The sequence below is a fragment of the Ischnura elegans genome, chromosome X (assembly GCF_921293095.1).
Source record: "Ischnura elegans chromosome X, ioIscEleg1.1, whole genome shotgun sequence".
Lineage (NCBI taxonomy): Eukaryota > Metazoa > Arthropoda > Insecta > Odonata > Coenagrionidae > Ischnura > Ischnura elegans.
The window spans coordinates 119,507,251-119,533,706 of record NC_060259.1 but is presented as its reverse complement, the minus strand read 5'-3'; the positions used below and the strand labels follow the sequence as shown (position 1 = coordinate 119,533,706).

Sequence of the window (26,456 nt, the reverse complement as noted above, 5' to 3'; positions counted from 1 at the left end):
TGAGCAAAACAAATTATCTGGCGATTCTTTTGCCACGATGAAAACATCTTGCGACGCAAATGGACAGATTTTAGTTTTATTGCGTTAATATATTTACCTCCGAACACTATTATTGACTTCTTTCTCAAATTTATAGCACTGCAACCTTCCGAGGAAGCACTTCGCCTACTGAAGGAATGCTGAAAAGAGCTATTCCAGTGAATACAGTGCATTTATCCATGTTTTTTTCAGACGTAGTACAAACCTTAGTTTGGCGATCGTTTCGTCCATTGCATTAGCAGATGCCTCGTCCAATGGCGCCTCGGTGGCCGAGGGCAATTTGGCGGGTCGCACGTGCTCCATGACGTGCAGGTTGCTGGACGGCTCCCCGATGCTCAGGTTCCTCCGAGCGGGAGGCTCGAGCTCCACCGACTGCGGATGGTGCACCTCCGCAGGCGAGGCATCCGTCGTGTTCACCACGAGCAGTCCGATGCCCATCGGAGGAAAGAGTGTGGACACTGAAAGAGAGAAAGAGAAACACATCAGTGAATGCTCGGGGAGAGCTCGTCCTGAGCAAAGCCAAAGGTGCATGGAAATCACAGAGTTAGGGAAGAAATGGGGAAATCCAGATCCCTGGGCAATCTATCACTTTTTTGTTTAATTTATTCATTGCCACACCCCCGAGAACAACGCTATTTGGTAATGAAGAATCTGAGATTTTCCCGGTGAATAGCGTGGATGAAAGCTTCTCGGGTTTCCAACCGGGTCAGGGTCTGCATGGTGTAGGCCGACGTTGCTAAACACAATATTCGTAGCATTCACCTTCCTCCTGGCAAACTCCGGGATCAGTTAGTCCGAGCTAAGGACCCTATTGGTCTGAAGACAGCCGGCATTTACCGCATTCCATGCGAATGTGGTAAAGTGTGTATTGGAGAGACGGAGAGGACCATTGAGACGAGGGTGAAGGAGCATCGACGCCACCTCCGACTCGGACAGTTTGAAAAATCGGCCATTGCTGAACACTGTGTTCAGAAAAATCACAATATCCACTGGGAAGTAACTGCCCAACAGAATGAAACGACTTTAGCCCGCAGCCACCGAGGCCTGCATAAACTTCACATAAAGTCACTCATTTAGGGATTAAACCCAAGGGTTGGATCGGGAAGATGGGGGTAGAGCTCACCCCGGGAATATATTTAAGAATACACATTTTTTCGGTGTCCAACGTTCAAAAATGTTTCTCAAACAATGCATCAGGTTAGGCTTTCCATACCTGCCGAAGTTTCGGAAAATGACTAGATATCATCGCGTGATATCTCAGGACAGCAAAAATGGAAGAAATAGGTACGTGAAATATTTTTACAAGTAAAATATTTCTTTCGACATTTATATAAAAATTTAACCTACACCCATACGTTATCATAGGTGCAGAGGTCACCAAGTTTTTTAAGGGACTGTAATTATCCGCTGAGCTGAAAGCCACCAAATGCCTCCACCAGTTTCGGATGGTGAGTCGACCTCTAGATATAGAGCTAAACTGCGCTATTAGCGAGTTTACTCAAATAATAAGCATTCGTTGACAAAAATCGATGGCATTCAGAAGTGGTATGGGTCCATCCCAGGGTAAATTTGGCCATCTTAATGTTACAATAAACCTGTGAAAATTCCGTGACTTGGCAATGAGAGGGCACCAACAATAACGCCTCACATCACCCGGGGGTGAGGGCAGCAGCTCTTCTTCACATGAGTGGAGAAGACCACAGTGGTTAGTCCTAGGACACTAATTTCACTGTGGACGCGGTAACATTTACTTTAACGGCTGTAGTGCTGCGATGTGGAAGGTAATGGGAAACCGCCGCATAATTACCCCGGAGAGTCGCAGCCACTCCAATTTAAAAAAATCAGATATGTTATGACTGCCTTAGGTAATGGGTAATGTTGAGAATATTTTTTAATGTGCGCAGTTACGTAACTTTTAGTCCTAGCACTTGCCGCTAGAGAAGCTGTCTTCTGCGAAACTTGTTAGCGCACCTGCAAAGTTACCCCTTCGAGCTTTCGTTCGCTCTCTCTCGTTCTGTCCTCCGACTAGAGCACATCAACTCCTGCGACATTCCAGTCCGCTTGGCCTATTTTTCCTGTCGGATTAAATTTACTTTAAAGGAGCTCACATGCCTTTATCTTATACATTAAAACGAGAAGGTATTTCTCTGTCATTCCGTTTATGCTCCCTTATACTGCGCCAACAGTGCAATAAAAATAAGTTACAGACACAAATAATACAGATAAATTATACATCGCTTTTTTATGAGATTTTAGATTGTCTTTTTTCATTAACGGTAATTCAACTTTCAATCCCCGAATGAACTGTCGTCACTGATGTCTGAGTCCTCTTCTTCAACATCATCCAAAATCTAGCAGTCTTAAATCTTTAGCTAGGTCAGCTACTTTAGCTTGAGATACGGTATCTTCTAAGCTCAATGCCTTCTCTCCGTCTTCTCTTTGTTTGTCGTCACCTCGAGCCCCAAGTGTGTTTGGTCCGCCTCATTAGTCCTTAGCGTCCTAAGCGAAGGGGCCATGTGCTTCGCTCTGCATTTATTTTTTTTATTTTTTCTGGACAGTAATCAACGAATATATGATTCCATATATACAGTCAGCGTATAGCAGGACTCCTTCGAGATATTTTCTCGTCTCTTGAGGAGCCTTATAAACCACGAGCTTCAGTCCACTAGAGTCATTCATGCTATGTGGTGTTCTTTCAGGCAGTGTGTTGAAATTCTCATCGGGTGTACTTCAAGTGTGTGGTATTTTTTATAATTGGGGATCCTACGAAAAGGCAATAGTATTGAAAGGCAAAAAAGAGACTCGGAAGTCTGTTTGTGTGTTAGGTTATAGTAAATTCATTGGTGGGGTGAATTTCAAGGCAAAGACGTACGTCAACTTGCAGTTTTATTTTGGAATCGGTGAAGAAAGGCCGTGTTTGTTGCCCTAGTGACGTGTCGTGCTCTAGTGTAATTCTTAAATTCATCTTGCCTAGTGATTTCGTTCGACCTTTATTGAATTATCACTAATAATTACTATCTTTTCTCGGAGTTGGACGGAACTGTGATTCTTCAGCTTGAAAATGTTTAAGGTAAGTTGTACCAATTTCCATACCAAATATAGGTGTGTTTGCCTACTTCTTAAACAATGTGTTATATCACTTTTAGATTATCATCATGGCAATTATCATTTTGATTTGGTTTCAAGGGTGGTAATGGATTCATATCAAATAAATCGTTCTGTGTTGCATAATGAAATATTAGAAATAAAGTGTAAAACATCAGGCGAGAAAAAAATACTCTTACTGGATTTTTTGTCGCGGAGACTAAATGTCCAGAGCTATGAGGAAGCTGTTGATGGTCTCCGAGAATTTCTCAGGTTGGAATTTTGGCTATATTACGAAAAATTATGGAACAAATGTTACCGTAATAATAAACGATTTTTATTGCGATGTAAGGAATGGCTCGCGGAGCCAATAATTATCCTTGAAGCTGTCCGGCAATACTTTGCTGGTTCCTCAAAGGCAACAGGTATGTATTATATTTACGTATGTTTTGAACGTTTTTAGTAAATTTAATTTCTGAATATCTAAACTTATTCCATATGCAATGCATTCTATATACCACTCTATATCCTACTATTATTGCTTTGTTAGGTTCATTAGGGCGGCCCGAGAAAGACTTTACTTCTTCGTGTTACAGATCCAAGAGAAGAAAAGTTCAGAACATAAAAAGTACTTCTTCGGTAGCTGAGCTGGCATTAGCCATCACCCTTGGTTTAAGGGAGGAAGGAAATACTGCAGCCGCGGATTTCATAACGGAAGTTACTACAACAACTCCAACAAGAGCTAAGAAAGTTCTAAGTAAGTAGAGAAAAGTGATGAGGCGCAAAAACAAATGTCTCCATTATCTCTTTTCATCACCATTGGGCTGACCAAAAGTCAATATAATGCGTTAAAATTCTCCGCTCGCACTCACAAACATTTTTTGTACCCCAGCTACACACGGGTGTTGACAGCAAAAATAGCTGCATACCCACAAGATATACGCATAACAGAGAATGAGTGCGAAGTTAGCCTACAATCCTTGCTAAACCACACAGTATCGAGGATATTGGAGTGCGAATCAACTGTTCCTGCGTCCAGCAAGGTGAACTGCACGTTGATATGCAAATATGGATTTGATGGGAGTTCGGGCCATTCCCAATACAAACAGGGTTGGGTAAAGGCGGATACTTCGGATGAATATTTATTCATGAGCTCCGTGGTGTCACTTCGTTTGGTAAATGACGAAAATGGTATGAGTTTAAGGCGTTTTAAATTCCATATCTTGCTTATTAATGTTAAATAAGACTGTAATAAAATTGATAACTCTATTCCAACTCTGCTCTTTTAGATGAAATAATATGGAAAAATCCTCGCCCATCGTCAACAAGATTTTGCCGGCCTATCCGCCTCCGGTGGTTGAAGGAAACTACGGAAGTTGCTGTTGAGGAAAGCAAATATATACAAAGGCAGATTGACGGCCTGAAAAATTGGAGCAATAGAAATTACTCGGTCAACTTCAGCTTGTTGCTAACAGTGATAAATGGAAAGGTAAGAAAAATTCATGCTTATATCGTGATAGACTGGAATATTTTAAAGTTTATGGATTAAAATTAATGAATGACGATTATTTTAGGTATGCAATGCATTGACTGGCAACCCGAGTATGAGGTGCTACATCTGCGGAGCAACAGCTGCGGAGATGAATAATTTGATGGATTTAAGGAATCGACCTGTATATGTGACCAAATATTCCTTCGGAATATTGACCTTGCATTGCTATATCCGGTTTTTTGAATGTTTGCTACACATATCGTACAGGCTGGAGTTCAGAAAGTGGCAGGTAAGAAAGAATACAAACAAGCTTGAATATAGTTCAATGGTGAAAATGCCATTAAATTACGAGAAAAAAACTCTTTACAGGCTCGAGGTAATCTCAAAACGCTACTTACGAAGAGGAAAATAAGAATTCAGAAGGTTTTCAAGGAAAGGATGGGGATAATCGTTGATGTTCCCAGACCTGGATCTGGTAACACAAATGACGGTAATTCGGCCAGGCGCTTCTTCGATTCCCCAGAATTGGCCGCTGATTTGACAGGTAATTGAGTGAACGTGCTCTGTATTAGGAAAACATATGTAATAGCATAACTTCACGCATATGTTTGCATATAAAAATGGGAAAGTATAATGTGACATTAGCAGTAAATTAATTATCTTGTTTTAATTACAGGTATCAATGTTGATCCTTTCCCTTGGGCTACAACCTTGTCACGGTGGAAAGGCTTGTGCGTTCCTATGACCCTAAGAGCTGCACTGGCGGGATTAATTCGAAATTAGTCCCTGTAGGGCCACCCAAGCCAGAGAGGTCGAAGGGTAGGAGCCAGACGAAAGGTAGTCCACGTGATGGTGTCACGTGAAAAACACTGCTGGAATGGAAGTGGGAAACCCTACCAACTATCTATTCCCTGAAAACATGGAGTTTGATCAAACTAGCCCCGGATGGTCTAATCGCGAGACCCAGCCCTTAAGGGCGGGTGTCGTAGGTGGCAACGAGATTGGCAAGGTCCTCGGGGTCCGTATCATGCGAAATCCTTGCAGAAATATATCATCATCATCTTTTTCAGCATCAGCAGTAGCATCCCAGGAGCAGGACAAGAAGACTAAGTGGATGGGGAAGAAGAAGGCATCGATGAATATAGGGACATGGAATGTGAGGACTATGATGAGGGCGGGGAAGTTAGAAAATATCAAAAGGGAAATGGATAAAGGGAGGATAGATATCTTAGGATTATGCGAGGTGAGGTGGAGGGATGGCGAGGACTATTGGAGTGATGGGTATAGGGTTATATATAGTGGAGGGGAAGAAAGCCAGCGGGGGGTAGCTTTAGTACTAAACGGGAAGATGGGTAAGCGTGTGGTAGGTATAGACCAGGTAAGCGATAGGATTCTGGTGGTAGAAATTGAGGCGCGGCCCACCAACCTTGTGGTGGTCCAAGTTTACATGCCCACTAGCAATCATGGGGAGGAAGAAGTAGATGAGGTGTATGAACAGCTCGAGGAAATAATTAGAGACACACCGGGTAAGAAAAATCTGGTAGTAATGGGGGACTGGAACGCCTCAGTCGGGGAAGGCAGGGATGGAAACGAAATAGGAGATTTTGGTCTAGGAAAACGGAACGACAGGGGAGAGAAAGCAGCAGAATTTTGTAGGAGAAACAAATTATTCATCACAAACACGTGGTTCAATCATCATAAAGGGCGAAGGTACACGTGGAAAAGTCCAGGGGATGCGGGGAGATATCAAATAGACTACATTATGGTAAGACAGAGGTTTAGGAATAGTGTGAAAAACTCGCGCAGCTTCCCTGCAGCGGATGCGGATTCGGACCACAATCTAGTGCTCATGAAATGCAACGTAAGATTCAAAAGACTTATAAGAGTTAGGAAGACGAAGAAATGGAACGTAGAAGCCCAGAAAGGGAGCATGAGGAGAGAATATCATGAACTAGTGGACATTAGTATGCGGGACATTGACAACACCAAGACTGTTGAGGTAAGATGGGATAATATAAAAACGGGAATAGTCAAAGCGGCGGAGAAGTCAATTGGCTACGTGAACAGTAGAAGGATAAAGAAGCCGTGGATAACGGAGAAGATGATAAGGGAAATGGAGGAGAGGAGGAAGTGGAAGAACGTGGACACAGAACAGGGAAAAAGAATGTACAGGGAACTGAATAATCGATTACGACGTGAAACTAAGAGGGCAAGGGAGGCTTGGTGGAAAGGACAGTGCGAGGAAATGGAAAAGTTCCAGAAGGATGGAGAAGTAGACGCGTTGTACGCCAAAGTTAAGTTGCTGTTGGGCGGCAAAAGAGGACAAGGCATGTCTAAAATTAAGGCTAAAGATGGGAGGATGCTAACCGAGCGAGAAGAGGTAAAGAGTAGATGGAAGGAATACGTGGAGGACCTGTATGACGGAGCGAACAGACCAGAGAGATTGACTCTAGAGGAGGAAAGTGCAGTGGAGGATGATAATCTTGGACCGGAGATATTAGATTCAGAAATAGAGAGAGCACTTCGTGATATGAAGGCTAGGAAAGCAGTAGGCGTGGACAATATTCCGTGTGAGCTTCTGAAGAATCTAGGGAAGGAAGGTAAGAAAAGGTTTTTCGAACTAGTGCGCAGGATCTACGAGGAGGGATGTTGGCCGGAAGATTTCGTGAAGACGGTTTTAATTCCGCTTCCGAAAAAGAAGAAAGCTGTGGAATGCGGAGATTATAGGACTATCAGCCTAATATTGCATGCGGCGAAAGTGGTACTGAGGATATTGAACAGACGAATGGAGGCGAGGGCAAATGAGTATTTGGGCGAAGATCAATTTGGTTTCAGAAAAGGGAAGTCAACTAGAGATGCGATAGCAATAATGAGGTCCCTCGTCGAGAGGAACCTAGAATACGACCAGGACGTATATGCGTGTTTCGTAGATTTTGAGAAAGCGTTTGATAGGGTGAACTGGGCAAAGTTGATGGATATTCTGAAGAGAATAGGTGTAGATTAGAGGGATAGACGACTGATTCGTAATCTTTATATGGCCCAGACGGCGCAAGTGAGGGTAGCGGACGGAGAATCTGGGTGGGCAAGCATCGGCCGAGGTGTGAGGCAAGGCTGTCCTCTATCGCCGCTGCTCTTTAACGTGTACGCTGAGGAGATGGTAAGGGAAGCGTGGGATGAGTTAGAAGCTGGGATAAAAGTGGGAGGAATGATGTTCAAATCAGTGAGATTCGCGGATGACCAGGCGTTGACCAGCCAGTCAGCGAGGGGGCTTCAGGCTCTAGTGGATGCGTTATACGAACGTTGCGAGGAGTATGGGATGAGGATTAATCACAAGAAAACTAAGGTTATGCGGTTTTGTAAAGCATCTCGAGCGAGGAATGTGAGACTCAAGATAAAGGTGGGTGGTGAAAAACTTGAGCAGGTTGAACAATTCAACTATTTAGGCAGTACGTTAGAGGAAAACGGATACAGTAGTAAGGACATCAGGAAGAGAATAGCATTAGCAAAGGAGGCGTTCATGAACAGGAAGGAGCTTCTGAGAGGATCGTTGTGTAAGAGTTTAAAGAAAAGGTTAGTGAAGAGTTTGATTTGGAGCGTAGCTCTCTACGGTGCGGAAACGTGGACACTGAGGAAAGAAGACGAGAGAAGATTGGAGACATTCGAGATGTGGGTGTGGAGAAGAATGGAGAGGGTGAAATGGACGGAGAGGAAAAGGAACGACGAAGTGCTGGATATGGTTGGCGAGGAGAGGCAGCTTTTAGATGAGATACGCAGGAGACAGAAGGTATGGATGGAGTTAGTGCTTAGCGGTGAGGGGATGTTGAAAATGGTATTAGAGGGTAGAATGTTAGGTAAACGAGGGAGGGGAAGGAAAAGAATAGAATTTTTAGATAGATTGAAGGAGAGTAGGCCTTACAGTGAATTAAAGAAGGCAGTGCTGGAAGGAAAGGGAGATACTCCATGAAAACCTACCTTAATCGGTAGAATACTATAATAATAATAATAATGTTGATCTAATAAAAAACTTCCATCATTCTGAGGGCAGTATCAAGTGGCATAACACTAAATTATATAGCTTTCTCGGACTATTGCCAGAGAACTGCAGAGCTATATGTTTACCTGTATCCGTGGTATTATATGCCAACCACGGTGCATAAGGTACTGCTGCATGGAAGCGAAATTGCAAAAGAAGCGATTCTTTCCTTGGGGCAACTTTCAGAAGAGGCACTGGAAGCTCGGAATAAGAACACACGTACATTCCGCATGAGATTTCGTAGGAAGCACTCCAGAGAGGCCACAAACGACGACCTATTCAAAAGACTGCTGTTAACGTCTGATCCGTTTCTTTCCTCTACACTGACATCAACTCGGAGAAGACCAAAAGAAATGCCAAAAGATTTAAGATATCTGCTGATTTTGGATGATGTTGAAGAAGAGGACTCAGACATCAGTGACGACAGTTCATTCGGGGATTGAAAGTTGAATTACCGTTAATGAAAAAAGTAGAGATGGGTCGAATAGCAGATTTCTCGAATTCGATTATCGAATTCGAATATTAAATCATAGCTCGAATATTCGAATACCTCGAATTTCGAATACCTCGAATACTAAATGATGAATGCTGGAATGTTTGACTCGGTTGCCTATGCAGCAGGCAACACAAGATTTTGGGGAGTAATTTTGATTTCCTTAAAATGATTCGAACAGGAATTTAGCTGATTAATGAATAATTTAATTTTATGGAAACAATTGGGCATATAATTAATTCAACTAACATCGCTTTACCCCCACTCCTGCTGCCAAGTGCTAGCTGACAATCTGAGGCATTTTGCAAAATACAAGCTCTTTTCCACCGGATTTTCTTCAATTATTTTCAGTCCATCTTTGGGAGTTCTCACGAGATAAGAAGATGAATTGAAATTGCTATCAGGGAAAAACCAAATATTCTGAGAAAGTATCCTTTTGTCTGTGACTGTAACAATAAAGATTTATAGCACCACTCATAAATTGTAACTTGATATATGTTTTTGGAAAAAAATACCGCATCAACTTCCGAGAAGCTCTGCTGCTCATATCGAGTTTCGCCAGAATGCTAAGTCTCCGTCGTGTTTTGACATTTATTTCTTTGCGTAAAATGCTTAAATAAACTCAGAAATACGTCGTGTTTGGTCTTATTCTTTTTGAAATTACGCGCACATTACTAATATTTCAATTCAATAAAGGTGTAACATCAATTGACGAAAGTCATTCTTAGACACCCTTTGTGCTAATAGATGACTCATGCAGCGGTTGACCTCCACAGAAATGGGGAACTTCGAAGCTGGTAGGAAAAAAAAGGTCAGTGGGGGAGGAGAGGGAGGGCCCGAAACACGTTTCTATTGTTCTCGCGTATTTTTTCGAAGCTAAGGTCTTCGTAATATGATCCCTGCGCGAGCTGTGACCTTTTTTTATTTTGAAGAAGAGGAAAGCCTCAGAGGGGGGCTAGTGCTGAATGGAGAGGGATACCGGACCTTGGGAAATGCGCTAATGTAAGTATCCCACGGTACTCACACAGCAGTTGACCTCCAGAAATGGGGAACTTCGAAGCAGGTAGCCAGAAAAAGGTCAGTGGGTGAGAAAAGGGGGGAGGGCGTGAAACACGTTTTTATTGTTCTCGTAACTCGATATTTTTTTCGAAGCAGGGGTCTTCGTAATGCGATCCCTGCGCGAGCTGGGACCTTATGTTTGATTTCGGAGAAGAGGAAAGCGTCAGAGTGGTTGAGGCGAGTGCTGAATGGAGGGGGATAGAGGATCGTGGGAAATGCCCTAAGGTTGCTATCCCACGGCACTGAGTTTCTCCTGGTGGGGGGAATGGGGGATTTTCGGATTTTTTCACCCGACTATTTTCGGTTCCCCTCGTCGAACACTTTTCACCGCTAAAATCCACGAATTTGATGCAATTCGTCAACTTGCGTAAAACGGCGCTGCGAGCACTAAATGACTACAGTTCTCTACATTTTTCCGAGTCACTACCAACGACGTGCGTGCGACAGTGTATGACGCGAAATTCAAAGTATTCGAGGTATTCGAGGCGGTACTTTTCGCATAACTATTCGAAATCTCGAATATCGAATACTTTCTAGTATTCGAGGTATTCGAGTATTCGCGGATACTATTCGCACATCTCTAGAAAAAAGACAATCTAAAACCTCATTAAAAAAGTGATGTAAAAGATGAATTCCGAAGTACGTATTCTCTTTATATTCTTGTTTATAACTCCACATTAAATTAATTCGTAAGATTTAGAGCTAATGATTGGTAATCCGCTAATTCTACATTCTTTTATTATTGAAATATTCCACTACGAATTTAAAAAACAGTTTCCAAACTTCATTAACGCAAATGTTTGATTTCATAATGATTTTTGCATTTATCAAACGTGTTTCTTGTATGCTGCATAACGATGGATGAAAAGTTAAATTTGAGAAAATCAATTTAACTCTTTATTTACCATATTAATATAATATTTAATTATGAATTCAAGGATAAAAGTTATCTTTTCTTTCTCCCTCAAACATTCTCCTATTGTATGGTGACATCAAAAAGGAAAAACCCGTGTAGAAGGACCCTTTACATACCTTTGCCTTTAAAGGCCTTGCGTGGTCATTAAACGCCACTATCCGCGCGACCCTCCTCTGCGAGGGTTGAAAAGGGAGGGTAGCTAGTGGTAGGGACAAAGAATATAGGTCGTTGCCTTCCCCAGAAGCTGTTTACTTCTCTCTTTATTTCGCATGCCAACTGAATCTCTTAACAATACTTCAATATCCGAAGCATACTTCGTGAACGTAGAATGGTACGGACAAAAATCTAATCCTTACCATCTTCACTAGAGTAATGCGTTAACCGGTTAATCTATTGATCCATTATCTTGGTAATAGTGTTTAAAGTCAATGCTTACTATGTGTCATGCTTCAAATGGTGATTATTAAGAAGCAATTCTGAAAAAAAACTGATAAATCGCCCGCAGTTACCGAGCCTCTGAGTCCCGCGTGGCGTAGCTCTCACTTGACGCGCGATCGAAAAATCGCTCTCATTTTCGTGGTCGCAAACATTTTTCCAAGATTTCTTCGCAGTATTCTTAATAAATGTCTACTTCACACTGTGATGTAAATTTCCCGATTACCATATTTCGTAAACGGAAGATAATATCTACTATATTTGAAATTTCACGCGAAAAATGGGTACGCCATTTTGTGTTGTAAAACCATGTAAATGTAAACCAAAATCTTCAAAAATCATGAACAATATGGCCAAAGCATTTGCTCAAAGGAATTTAGTGTTTTTTATTCCATAAATATCATACAACTGCAACACCACCTGCATAAGTTCAAAGATTTTCGGAGAAAAGCGAGTTCGCCCGAGTTTTTGGAAATTGGTCATGTTTGAGCTGCTGCATCTCAACAACGGATCAAAATTATGAAAAATGGCATACAAGTCCATAAGTAACCATCATGTGTGAGTATTTGTGCCAAGTTTTAGGTCCCTATCTCAATAAAAGCCATTTGGGACTTTTGTCCGGCTTTTTCCGATTTCAGACCACTGTACGGCGCACAGTGGGCCAAAACCGAAAAAAACTGGCCAAAAGTCGAAAAATGAAGTTAGCGCAAATCAACCAAAAACAGTTGATATTTATTATTAAGCATTTACTCTTTAAGATAGGGTGCCATACAGAGCATAGAATGTGTTAATATAATTTTTACAGCTGGTCAAAGTAGAGCATGTCAGAGAGACTTTAGTGACCTGATTTTTTCCGTTGAAAATAGCTAAATTTGTGGCTTCATTACAGAGTCGTTGTTAAGAATATTGGTTTCAAAGTATTTTTATCCATAACATTGATCTTTATTAAATGAATGGAGAGAGTTTTTGTTTGATTTTACTTGCTAATTAATATTTTTATAATTTTTCAAAAACTGTGTTGATTTTCCATGAAATTTTATGTTTAACGGTAATTATCGTTTATATGTACATCAGGCTACACAGAGTTATTTATACTGTGAGATAGAAAAAAGCATGTAGAACAATTTACAGAATGCAGTTTTTGCGATAACTTGCGATCCTAATTTTAACAACCATATTTATGTGAATCCACCCCGGCCACTCGGACCACTGTGGCGGCCACGAAACGGCGGCGGGACTAAGCGAGGAAAGGATATGATATCCGTGCATAAAGACGACGGAATGCCTGTTCAATGACATAAGTCACTTGAATACATATTTTATGAATACTAATAACCTTGATTTTTGCATATTATACTATAAATGGCTAAATTCAACGTACATCTTGGCGCAGATAACAGTTTCTTGCTAAATTGGTGACTGGCAATTCTACGATTAGGAGGTAATTGGGAGGTTTCTCAGCAGAGTTATGGGCTAAAATCTTTGAAAAGATTTTTCCAGAATTTCGGATTTCCCTCAAGCATCATGAGCAGGCTGTGGTCGAGGGGTTTAGGGAAGGTCATGCACATGCAGCGGCAGGCGCCCGCGCCGGCTGGTTGAGGATTTGCGACCCTCCGTACTTACTGGCCCGGCAATGCTGGTTTTACAACCTTGCTGGTAATGACTCTTTTCTACTTCCCCTAATTCTATGGTAGCTATCCCAAGTTATGCTTTTTACACGTTTTCGCCTCTTGCCGACCCTTTCCGCCACTTGTTCCGACAAATGGAATTCTCAGTTAGTGTCCCTAGGGGTTTTCCGGTTGTTTTTGCCCACCACATGCATCAGTTGTCCTAGAGAGTGTCGAGTGAACATCCACTGTAAGTGACTGTGCTGTGTGATAACACTGGATTGATCTGTCAACGTTAGAAGCACTTCAAAGGAGGATATAGTTGTACCTGGGAAGCAAAGCCTCCTTGCACCCGCCTCCGTTTCGTTGTGACTACAATAAGTGTACTCCTCATCCATCGAAAACGATTTTACTCTCCATTGTGGTGAGAAGAGTGCTAATGGTAAGCAAAATGTTCATTTTTAAAATGGATTCCTCGTTAGAGTCCGCATTTTTTTTTTGCTACCCATGTATGACTGATGATAGTTGGGTTGTCGATGGAACTGATTACCTGATATTTTTTTATTTCATATAGTAGTGTTTGATACTAAATTTGATATAAACCATGGAGAGTAGAGAAGTGACGCGGTTACAGCTTCATGACAAAATTGTGGAGAGAAAAAAAGTACCACGGCACGTGAGATAAAAAATGTTGTGATAGATTTTTTGATTGAAAAATATCGATTGAATGCTAATTTAAAAGGTATTTTGACGAAGTGCCTACAAGCATACTTTTTCGCAAGATATTTTGAGAAATGGAAGAAGGCGCAGCGAAGGGAAAGCTACTTTAGAGCTAAAAATAGCAAATGGCTAGAGGAAGAAATCAAATTCCCTGAAGTAGTGTACAAATATCTTCCTGCTACCTACGGTGCGTTCATTAAAATGTTTAATAAATAGTTTTTTTTAGATAGAATCACTTTTCTATGTCACTAATTCGTATTTTTACAGATTCACCGCAGGACACCGTGTTTGGTAGACCTGCATTACACTTTGAAGTTTCTAGTGAAAGATCAAAACTAAGGAAAACGGAGCAGCTAAGAGCTGTTACATCAGTAAAGGAGTTATCATTCGCCGCGTCCATGAAATTCCGCGAGCGAGGAGAGGAATCAACTGCCGAAGAAATTAGAGAAGTGACAATGACGACTCCCACAAGAGCTACTAGAATTCTTTCCAAATGGAGGAAAAAGGACCATTCTCAGAGGGAAATGACACCAGAAACGGCACTTTCCCTTTTTATTTCAGTGAATATGGCAAAATTCCAGTACAACCTCATCCGGCATGTGTCAAAAAATCACGGGCATAAGTTGTTTCCCAGCTACAATCAGGTGTTTTCCGCAAAAAAATCAACTTATCCAAATGGAATACATATCAGCGAGGAAACGTGTGAGGTGGGCACATAAGAGTTACTTAACCATACGGCACAATGGATCATTGAATCCATGACAAATGATTCTATGGAACATATCGCCATTCCACATGAATGCACGTTGATCTGCAAGTACGGCTTCGACGGCAGTGCGGGGCATTCTCAATATAAGCAAAAATGGACGAGGGATGAACTGAATGATGAATATTTATTTGCAAGTTCATTGGTTCCTCTCCATTTGAAAAGCAATATTTCTGGTAAGAGAAATTATTTCTTTAAATAATGTAGTCTGCTCTATCGGATAAACCTCCTTCATGAAAGACTTTATTCCAGGAAATTTTTTGTGGTCCAATCCCTGCCCTTCATCGGTAAGATATTGCCGACCGATTCGTCTTCAGTGGGCTAATGAAAGTAAAAAGCTTTCAATTGAGGAAGAAAAGTATATAGAAAGGCAAATAAAGACGCTTAAGAATCTAGAGATTGAAAAATGTTCAGTAAAATTTTGTATGGTACTCACAATGATAGACGGAAAGGTTAGTACGAGTAATAGACCTCTATCATTGACATCATTTTGTTTTTCTCTTGTGGCCTGGTTTGAGTGTACTACAGGAGCTCATGATTATCTATTTTAGGTGTGCAATGCTCTTACTAATGCCAGTTCAATGAAGTGTTATATTTGTGGGGCAAGGATATCCGAAATGAACAATCTGGAGAACTTGAGGACTACAATCAGTACCTTAAGATTTTCATTTGGCTTATCCCCTCTCCATTGCTATATTCGGTGCTTGGAGTGTCTTTAACGCATATCCTATCGCTTGGACATAAAGCAGTGGAAAGTGAGTGTATTTTAAACCTACGTGAAGCTTTTATTGCTTGTAATACATTAGTAATGTGTCTGTCCGTGTATTTTAATTCTGATTTCATTTTGAAACTTCATATTTAAGGCAAAGGTTAGTGATGGGAGTAAACAGAAAATGCAGGCTAGGAGAGAAAGGATTCAGAGGTTATTTAAAAAAAATGGGCCTGATAATACATGTACCAAAACCAGGATACGGCACCACAAACGATGGTAACACAGCTAGACGCTTCTTTTCGAACCCAAAATTATCAGCAAAAATTACCGGTAAGAGAGTCTGACGACAGCTACAAAATTTGAAAATCTTCGGTGCTGAAATTAAGAGAGATGTTTTAGTCAATTAAATATTTTTCAGGACTACATGAACAACTGATTTCAAGGCTTTCAAATATTTTGAAAGCAATCTCAAGCTGTCGAGCACTCAAACACAGTGAGTTCAGAAAATACTGTCTAGCGACAGCAAAATTGTATGTGAAAAAATACCCTTGGTATTATATGCCGCCAACGGTGCACAAGCTTTAATTTCATGGTGCAGGTATATCCAAGGAAGCTATTCTACCCATCGGGCAGCTTTCAGAAGATGCCTTGGAATCGAGAAATAAAGATATTAGGAAATTCCGGCAACACAATACGCGGAAGATATCAAGAGAGGCGACTAATGAAGATTTATTTCGGAGGTTGCTGCTCACCTCTGATCCCTTGATATCTTCGATTTCATTTCGCAATAGTAAATTGAAGGAAGATTTAGATCCAGAAGTGAAAAAACTTATTGACAACGGGAATGATGAATATGAAGATGAGAGTGATGACGAGTCATCAGAGGATGAGTGACCACTTTTATTTTATGTATTAATTGATTAAAAATATTGATTCAAGTTTTTGACAATGAAATTATTGTCTAATATTTATTCAATATTCAAATTATAAATTATCATGGTCTCTGTCACTGGTTAAAATTTATGTTGCATTGCACTCAACTACTAATTATATGCGGTGCCTTTATGGTATGTACCCTTTCATGACGGTTTTACCCTTGAGCCTTCGCGCGGAGGCCGCGTGCAAACGGTAAGAAATCTAACGGTTCGCGCGCTCCCCAAGCCCTTTTCACTCGTCGGCTGCCCATTTGTGCACCCAAATTTGTTCTTTTACTTTGAAAACGTGCAAATATTTCCAGTAGAGAAATTTAGTTTTCCCGAAATAAGCCGCCTATGCGATTGGCTCGCTCATTTCTAGCCGAGTCAGTCTCCTTTCAGTATTCCTAGTCGAATTGCCGAATGACGTTCACAGAGTAGTTGCTCAGTTATGGATACAACGAAAGTGACTAGTCAAGATTTACATAATGTGGTCTTGGCAAATAGAGAGGGGACTATTCACAAAGTTTTAATACATGGAGCGGGAATTGTGAAACATTACATTCTTCCTATAGGACAGCTTTCCGAGGAGACATTGGGAGCCCGACACGAGGAAGTTAGAAGACCATAACATATCGGGAAAAACATACCAGAAAAGTTTGTTTTTGGACTCAAAATTTACCTTATGCACAACTATTTGACAGCTTCAACGGCAGAAAAATTCTGTTTTTCCCTTGATATTTCCATAGCAGAAGGTAGGCATGCCCCTGTAGAGTTTGCTTCCCGTATCACATTCGCCTATTTTAATTGTTATCGCCCTTCTAAACAATATTGTGGCCTAAATAATCCTAAATAAGTTGTATTTTTACAATACACAATTTGTAAAAAGTTTCGTTCATTTTCCAATTCTTTGGACTCTAGCGACTTTTGGCCAGCTTTTTTTGATTCTAGCCCACTGTGCGGAGTCTGTGATCCGTCGGCGGAGAAAGCAAGAGATGTCTGTGGAGCTGGAAGACAAGGCGTTGCACTCGGGGCCAAGATTTCCGGGAGAAAGGGTGGAGAAAAGGGAGAGGGGATTGGAAGGCACTCGACTTGTCGCCAGGGACGACCTTGAGGAGCGCACAATAGTAGCTGCCGCACACCCCCCCGAGTCCACCATAGGGAGCAGATGCTTCGCGCAACGAACTCCAGACCAAGGGTCATAAACACGCTGCCCGGTGGATAAATATTTGCGGCCCTTAGGAGTTAAAGAAAATATTATGTAGTCACACAGAATATAAAATGTATATCGACACACTCGTCAAAAATTAAAAAATGCCAAAAATCGACAAATTCATTGATTAAAATTTTTAACCAATAATTAATATTGCACGTTGAAATTGCACGTTTTTATTTATTTCAATGATGTTAATTGGATTAATATGGCCCTCCATACGCTGTGAAATCGATTTTTTACCCTTGAATTAAAAAAGGTTGACGATCACTGCCCTAGACGAAGATTACATGAGGCTTCATCCTGGGCGTTTGTGTTTCTTGGCCTCGCACTGCCCGTTATAAAAGCTTTAAGATGCCCACTGCCGGCGCCATGTAAAGCCGATTAGTTTTTAAGTTTAATTTTAGAACTATAAAACCTTTGGGAAATTCATCATCAGGTAATTAATTTTTATTCTTCCTAATTTTAAGAGTGCAATGCACACGCTCACTAGAAGACTTTCTTTCCTTTTCTCCTTCACTTACACTGGAAAGGTAAATACTGGTCCCTTACACGCTTGAAAAGTCATGTCCCGTATGTCGAGATTTATTCTCCAATGCAAATTAAAGACTAATTCTCCAATGCTAATTAAGTGCCAAGGGCACGCTCCAAAATGCTGAAAATGTGGTCTGAAGACGCACAAAGGCAGCAAGCTAAATGCAAGGGCCAAAAGCCCAGTCAATGAGGGAACGAACGAACGCATTAAAATATATAACGGGGAATGTTTACCATGAAAAATTCAATAAAATTTTGCATGGTAAACAATATTTGCATAATCATTAGGTGTATATATTGATATTACGACTTGCACTAGTCTCTTTCAGGGAAGAGGGATTATTATTATTATCTACCAGCTTCAAAAATAAACAAAAACAGTAGCAGTTTTTCTTCAAGAGCCTTAAATGCTCAGAATGGTAGGGTGAAATGGGTAAAGAGAACGCAACATACCCGCAAAACTGCTAGTATTTGGTGAGTTTTGACCTATCAATAGTTTGAAACTTGAATATCATGAGGCAATTTTCAGGAATGTATAACCAGTAACTGCCTGTTCTTAATATTTATCCTGAGTACGGAAATTTAACATCGAAAAAAATTTAGCAGCTTACGAGGAAGAAATTTTTCCATCGTTTCAACAGCGATCATACAGCGTCAAACCATATCAGGTATTTAATTACTGCAATTTTTTATTTTTATTTCCACGAACTAGGGTCGGTGCCAATTTGATTTTGTTGTAGGCACGTGACTCTTAAAATAGGAAATTACAGTTTCTCCACCTTAGTGCCTTTGAGGGAATAAATATCAGCTCATCATCAGTAAAAGCAAGGAAAATTGCCGCACAACCATGGAGACACAGTGATCATAATACCCACACGAAAATGTTATTAATTGTTTTAAAAAAAAGTCGGTAAGTTTTTAATGACACCCCAGATTAACCCTTTCGCTGCTATTCAATCTCCGGAAACCTTCTCCTCACATGCGGCGAAAATGTTAAAATGCGTTTCCTGGGCCCATGGAGCAGGTACTTCCAGGATGGGTGTGGTACACCGTCCGAAGGGTCACTAATCCGCGACCCTTTCCTCGACGAACTCACCCTCGCAGGACCGTCTCATCGGCCCTACAAGCGGGGGCCCTACCTCCCGAAAAGTGACCGCTCTGACTGCATTTTGAAAATCAACCAATCAATCCGATCATCACAATATGATTGTTTTCATCGCTCTCCTGCCAATCAAGCAATCAAGTACGTCTTTGAACCGTGTCTCTGCGATAAAAAATAACGATTTTGTTAACTTTGAAACAAAACGTGGCTGCGGACCACCGGAAAACGGCCATTATAACAAAGTTAACAAAATCGTTATTTTTCATCGCAGAAACACGGTTCAAAGACGTACTTGATTGCTTGATTGGCAGGAGAGCGATGAAAACAATCATATTGTGATGATCGGATTGATTGATTGATTTTCAAATTGCAGTCCGAGCGGTCACTTTTCTGGAGGTAGGGCCCCCGCTGGTAGGGCCGATGAGAAGGTCCTGCGAGGGTGAATTCGTCGAGGAAAGGGTCGAGGATTAGTGGGTCCCTTCGAAGTGCTTCGGTGAAAGTGCTGACCGCATGGCAGGGAGGAAGAAAAAGTACGTCCACCGCAGTCTACCGTGCGGACGTACTAGGTACGTCCACAGCAGTGAAAGGGTTAAAGCCTTGCCACTCCAGTAAAAACAAAACACACAAGAATAAGTTTTTCGGTGGCACCTCCAATTCGACGGAGTCCACTTGCTTAACAACGTGAAGACTACCGACCTCAGAGCATCCACCACGCGCCTCCTTGCCGAAAGCAATCTTGTCGTAAGTCTAGCAAGTTAAGTAAGCGAAACTGTGAGGAAGAAGGAAATGGGTCCAGTTCAAAGGCGACGCGTGACTGAAATGCGGAAAGATATCACGATTGCAATTGCCACGATGAGCTTATCGCGAAAGGAATGGAGATCGATCACCATGGTCAACTGATTACACGAATTTCGTTCTCTTTTTTATCATTTATCCGCCTTACCACCGAAAACCGCACTAATTTGGCTCTTAAAATCGGGGTTTTTGAATGAGTTGACAGTTAAACATGCACGAATATCCACGTCCTGTGTAAGAGCAACCCATGTCGGCGGTAGGCGAACCCGCGACCTCCTCTGTGACAGGCGAGGACTTCATCAAGGCCAGCAAATATTAAAATTTTAGAATTAATTTTTCTAATAAATAATTTCTCATCTAATATCATAAAAAATTACGTAAAAATAAGTAAGGTTAATAGAGGTGAACTTGTGCCCTATTCAACTGAAGAGTATGGTTTATCACATACCAAGAACTACATTGCGTTTCTTTCCGCAGACTACGAAAATCGGATTTGCTAGTTGATACACACTTATCATATTTTAGCCTTTGAACGCCCCAAAATTAAAAACAAATGCGATGCAACGCGATCTAGAAGAAGGAACAGATTTCCCTGAAAAGAATTCGTGAAATTCACTAGCCTTGCAGCTTATTGATCTGTGTTGAGTTCTACGCTCACCTATCGAAACTAACTTCCGTTTCGCAACAGTGCTGAGAGATATTTTATTGCCAAAATGCTCACATTTTAACTTATTCCGGCAGATCTTGCCATAAAAAATTCGCTATGAGCTGAAAAGGAATAAATGTTACCATTAATATAGTTTATGGAGAATATATCCCTCCAATCTGAGAAACCATGCAGTCATTTTAATCGTGCTGAGACCCTTACTAATTAGTGGTTTCCCTTTCCCTCAACCGTCACCCACTCCCACCCCCGCCTATGCTCACAAACGTGGGAAATTTTGTACTCGGTTAATGTCCTTTGTATCCTTTCCTCTCTCCCCTACCTCTTGATTACCCCCCACCCACTACTCTGGTTTATATATAGGAAGAATCTTCATTGTACTCATCGCCGGATGATGACGCAGTGCGTCGAAACCATGGTCGCGTGTTAATAAATATGTGGAAAAACAAAGTAAAAAATTTTTCATTCATCATGAGCAACTTCCATAAAGTAACGCCTCAGACTATCAACTTGATATAGAGGTTAACTGCGAGATGAGCAAGTTCTCTCGTCGAAAAAGCTGTCACGGACAAAAAGCGGCGGTGTTCTGAGTGGGTATTCGGCTACCTTTGGGTAAGGTAGACCATTTAAATGATACCGAAACCTGTTAAGATACCGTTACTTGGCGACTGGGAGCCGCCAACAATTATGCCTCTCATCACCCGGGGGAGAGGGCAGCAGCTCTTCTTCACATGTGCGAAGGTGGAGACCATACTGGTCGGTACAGCGACACACATTTCACTACGGGCGTGGTAACATTTACTTTAACGGCTATAGTACTGCCATGTGGAAGGCAAGGGGAAACCACCACATTATCATCCCGAGGAGTCGCAGCTACTCCAACTCAATTTATATAATGACACGATGGAATTCTCTCGGGTTAAATCGGAGGTAAACTAGTCCCCCATTCGGATCTCCGAGCGGGGACTACTCGAGAGGGTACATCGGTCAAAGGTGATAGAATAGTACGGATAGGAACATGGGACGTCAGATCACTTCGTACCTGCGGTAGGCTAGAGAACTAAAGGGTGGAGATGCGAAGAATGAACCTCAACGCATTAGGCATCAGCGAAATTTTGGAGTGGAAGCTACATAATGATACACGCATGATCACTAAATAGTAATGTTGGAGTAGGGATAATGCTTAGAAAAATTGCCGATGTGCGTGTTAAAAGCTACCTGCAGTTTAATGAAAGGATAGTAATGATGAAGATAGATACTAAACCCGTAGCTACTGTAGTCGTGCAGGTTTACAAGCCTATATCAGAATATGAACTAGTACTCCACTCTACTTATACAGCTACTCCACTCAATTTATATAATGACACGATGGTATTCTCTCGGGTTAAATATTCCGGAGGTAAACTAGTCCCCCATTCGGATCTCCGGGCGGAGACTACTCGAGAGGGTACATCGGTCAAACGAGATAGAAAGTTACGGATAGGAACATGGAACGTCAGATCACTTCGTACCTGCGGTAAGCTAGAGAACTTGAAGGTGGAGATGCGAAGAATGAACCTCGATGTATTAGGCATCAGCGAAATGAAATGGCCCCAGGAAGGAGACTTTTGGAGCGGAAGCTACAGAATTATACACACAGGATCGCTAAATGGTAATTCTAGAGTAGGCATAATGCTTAGAAAGAGTGCCGGGATGCGTGTTAAAAGCTACCTGCAGTTTAATGAAAGGATAGTAATGATGAAGATAGATACTAAACACGTAGCTACTGTAGTCGTGCAGGTTTACAAGCCTACATCAGAATATGAAGATGAAGAAGTATAAGATGTCTACCAAGATATAGCGGAAGTTAACAAGCGGGTAAGAGGGGGAGAAAATCTAATTATTTTAGGTGACAGGAACGCCGTCGTCGGCGAAGGTCAAGACCGAATAATAACTGGGAAATATGGGTTAGCTAACCGAAATGAAAGAGGAGAAAGGCTACTGGAATTCTTCACGGAGCACAGGCTAGTCGTTGCCAACACTTTATTCGAAAATCCGCTGCTAATAAATATTACGGTCTAGACGATTCTGTTACTCGTAACGCCGTAAGGTTATATTTTCCCACGCCATATCCGAAGAATTTCGAGACGTATTCATAAACGCGGCATTATAAACACCTTTCTTAATATAATATGCAGGGGAACAAAATAAAAAAATGCGAAAGCCTGCCCCGGTCTCCCCTACCTACTAAGCAGAGAGTTTAAACTAATTTTAACATTTTATGCAAAAAAACTCCATTTGCCAAAGAAATATGTGGTAAATTCACGATTTTTCAAATTTTCATTTTCTTTTATGACGGATAATAATTTTGTTCTTATATTTTGGGGGGCTCCGGACCCCCCGGACCTCCCCTGGCTACGCCACTGCCCCGCGTTACCTGATGTCTGCTCCGTGTGAATTCGTTTAGTGTAGTTTACGAAATCTCACCCGGGGAAATTCGGGGGAACTGTAACGTGTAAAATGGCTAAGAGTAAGAATGCTAATAGCAGCGTCGGAAAAAATAAAACTTCCAGGGCAGGGCATATTCCAATGGAATATGCCCTGGATCCAAATCAGACACATATGAATAAAATTTTGTATTATTGGCAACCACACTTTATTTATTTTTTAAAATTGTATTCCCAAACCACCGAATACAGCTCACCTAGGCCATGTTATATCAGGGTATTCGACAAATCTAACAATTAAACGTACACGAACAACCATGCCCTGAATAGGGGAAACTTACACACGCGGGACTCGAACGTAAGACCTTATGTTCGGCAGTCGTGGACAATACCCGGCCGCCACCGATGCCGGCACTTCAGGAGTCCATTTATTTTTCAATGAAAATGGCAATTGCACCGAGTATTATCACACTTATCTGTATCAAAAAATTTTTTCCTTAACTTTCTCTAACACCATTAATGATAAAATACTGCTCAGAGTATAGATCAAATGTATACGATGCAATAAGGCATTTATCTAACGTTTCAGTTTATTTAAAAATATCATCAGGGCTCAGAACTGTTCAATCACTTCGATTCCCAATTGGGGATACAGCAGCCCACTGAAAGGGCGTAGCGTCGACGTAGCCAACATAAGAAGAAACTAAATGCCGGGCACCGGCACACTTGATGGAAAATTCCTTCCTCGTAACACTTTTCTAACCACATTGTCTTGCGACGGTACACATTAATAATAAGAAAATACATAATATAACCAATCCAACTAATATAACCAGCTAATTTAGGAATATCAAGTTCCCGAAGGCGAGGAATTTTCTTAATTGCTAAATTCGAGCGTGAAAGCGTGTGATATGGCGTCAGTCGCACAGTTGATGCTTGTCTATTTTCACGCCGAGGTACGGTAAGACCTCTACAGGAGTTGAAACAAATTTGATTATGATTTTCTGCTGTTTAGGCTGATGCCCACGTCATCAACCAGGAATTTCACTATATCAAACACTAAGGTCCTTGGAGTATGCTGGTCGCAGGTGAAGACAATTAACCAGTCGTCTAAGTAAGGTACGAGGACAGTCTGGAACCAGGAATATACTTCGTGGCCACCGCTCGCGCCCACCGCTGCATGGTAGCAGGAGCAAGACAGTGGCCCATAGGAAGCCTTGTAAAACCGAAGTATTTATCATTGCACGCATTTCCATAAAACCGCCAGTGGCCTGCACGAACAGAGCGCTGGTAAAATGCGTCTTAGAGGTCGAGCTCGCAGACAAAGGCGTTTAACTGAATTATGCTGACCGCCTGGGTGGCGTATTTCAGGCGGGATTTTGGCCTATAATAAAATTCGGTCCATGGACTCAAGTCGTGAATTGAACGGCAACCACCAGAGGACTTAGGGATTAAATTCGCTTTAAACCCACACTTCGGTATTTCACGTATCAAAATTCTGCGGGACACCATTGATTCTAGAACTGAAATTAACTCTTCTGAGGGCGTTGATCTTAAGAAAACAAAGAGTATTTGTGGGTTTTGGGATGTTTGCACCGGACAATACCAAATCAAGCACTGATTCATCGCCATTTGGGTATATCTTCACCCTGGGTAAATTTCGAATTCAACACTCACCGCCAGCTGTTGTTACGGAGGGCGAGCCAGTAGCTCCTCCAGCGGAAGGGTGTCTGGTCCGTCGACAGGAGCTACGTATCCGAATCCGGGTCCCCGGAAACGGTGTCCTCCGGGGCGTCAACGTGATAAGGGTCCACGGGTGATCCACTGCGCTGAGTTGAGAATGAAGCAGTGTCCTCGTCGTCACTGTTGTATATGAGAAATCACGAATTAGAGACGGATTATATTTAGAGTTAGCATTTTTTAAGTCAGTGGTCGTAGGCCTGTTCTCATTCTACACAGATTGACTGTTACACAATAATGTTTCATAATTTCTTTGCTACCTTATTATGTTCCTAGATATATTTTTAAGCCATAACTATGTATACATGCTTAAAACGTGTACAAAATCAATTTCATATTCGTAATATAATATATTAAAATATCCCCCCTAATTACTGGACATAAGGAACAATTACTGTCTAATTTTCGCAAAAATTCCAAGTTCTCGGAAAAATATAAGTTTTCTTTATATTTCAATATTATGTACGGAATATGTGACGTCGAAAACTGTTATACTCCAAAATTCAAACAAATTACATGAAATTTAATAATTAACATCACCTTTGAAGCATTTGGCCCCAACGTGTGGTGGTCCTGTGGCACAACTTGGGATTCAGGGATGGGAAGGAGACCAGAGGAGTGGTCTCCGATATCAGCTCATGTTGTGTCAGAGGAATGCCGTGGCTGGACCTGGGGCCAGGGTCTGGAACTACGGTTGCAGCGCTGGCAGCGGCTAGATGTCTCTGACCATCCCCAGGGCCCTGGACTCAGTAATGGGATCAAGGGGGATAGGGAGCATGGAGGGTGGCTCTTCCGACGTAGGCGGCTGGACTCGCGTGTTGAGCAGGCTGGATGGAAAGGAGGACATGTGAGATCCCGATGGGGATGTCTTGGGGACAAAGGTCGGAGAAGGCGACTCTTTTCATGGTGAGCGAGAGCGGCTTCGTCAAATCCTGTGCTACCTTTATGACCCATGGTGGCTGAGAGTGTATTAGCCGCAAGTGCTGAAGACGCGAGCGTATGGTCAGTGTGAAATGACGTCCCCTCCCGTGCTAGCTTTCTGGACCATTGTGGCTGCGAGCGTATTACCCGCTAGTGGTAAAGACGCGAGCTTGCTGCGAGCGTATCAGCCGCTAGTGCTGAAGACGCGAGCGTGTGGTCAGTGTGAAATGACGTCCCCTCCCGTGCTATCTTTCTGGACCATTGTGGCTGCGAGCGTATTACCCGCTAGTGGTAAAGACGCGAGCTTGCTGCGAGCGTATCAGCCGCTAGTGCTGAAGACGCGAGCGTATGGTCAGTGAGAAATGACGTCCCCTCCCGTGCTAGCTTTCTGGACCATTGTGGCTGCGAGCGTATTACCCGCTAGTGGTAAAGACGCGAGCTTGCTGCGAGCGTATCAGCCGCTAGTGCTGAAGACGCGAGCGTATGGTCAGTGTGAAATGACGTCCCCTCCCGTGCTAGCTTTCTGGACCATTGTGGCTGCGAGCGTATTACCCGCTAGTGGTAAAGACGCGAGCTTGCTGCGAGCGTATCAGCCGCTAGTGCTGAAGACGCGAGCGTGTGGTCAGTGTGAAATGACGTCCCCTCCCGTGCTAGCTTTCTGGACCATTGTGGCTGCGAGCGTATTACCCGCTAGTGGTAAAGACGCGAGCTTGCTGCGAGCGTATCAGCCGCTAGTGCTGAAGACGCGAGCGTATGGTCAGTGTGAAATGACGTCCCCTCCCGTGCTAGCT

The 26,456-nt window shown here is 42.1% G+C and overlaps 2 long non-coding RNA genes across 3 annotated transcripts; one reads left to right on the top strand and one right to left on the bottom strand.

The window, feature by feature from the left end:
- Positions 1-129: 129 nt before the first annotated feature.
- LOC124171079 lies at positions 130-25,780 on the bottom strand. The gene is made up of 3 exons (XR_006867655.1): positions 25,285-25,780; positions 24,682-24,867; positions 130-497 (listed from the first exon to the last, which is right to left on the bottom strand). It is a non-coding gene; the product is annotated as an uncharacterized LOC124171079 (long non-coding RNA).
- Positions 14,341-16,241, top strand: LOC124171078. 2 transcript variants are annotated; one of them, XR_006867654.1, is made up of 5 exons: positions 14,341-14,820; positions 14,897-15,096; positions 15,196-15,399; positions 15,508-15,686; positions 15,775-16,241. It is a non-coding gene; the product is annotated as an uncharacterized LOC124171078 (long non-coding RNA). The 2 variants fall into 2 exon arrangements; XR_006867653.1 differs by having other exon boundaries at positions 14,341-15,096.
- Positions 25,781-26,456: the final 676 nt, after the last annotated feature.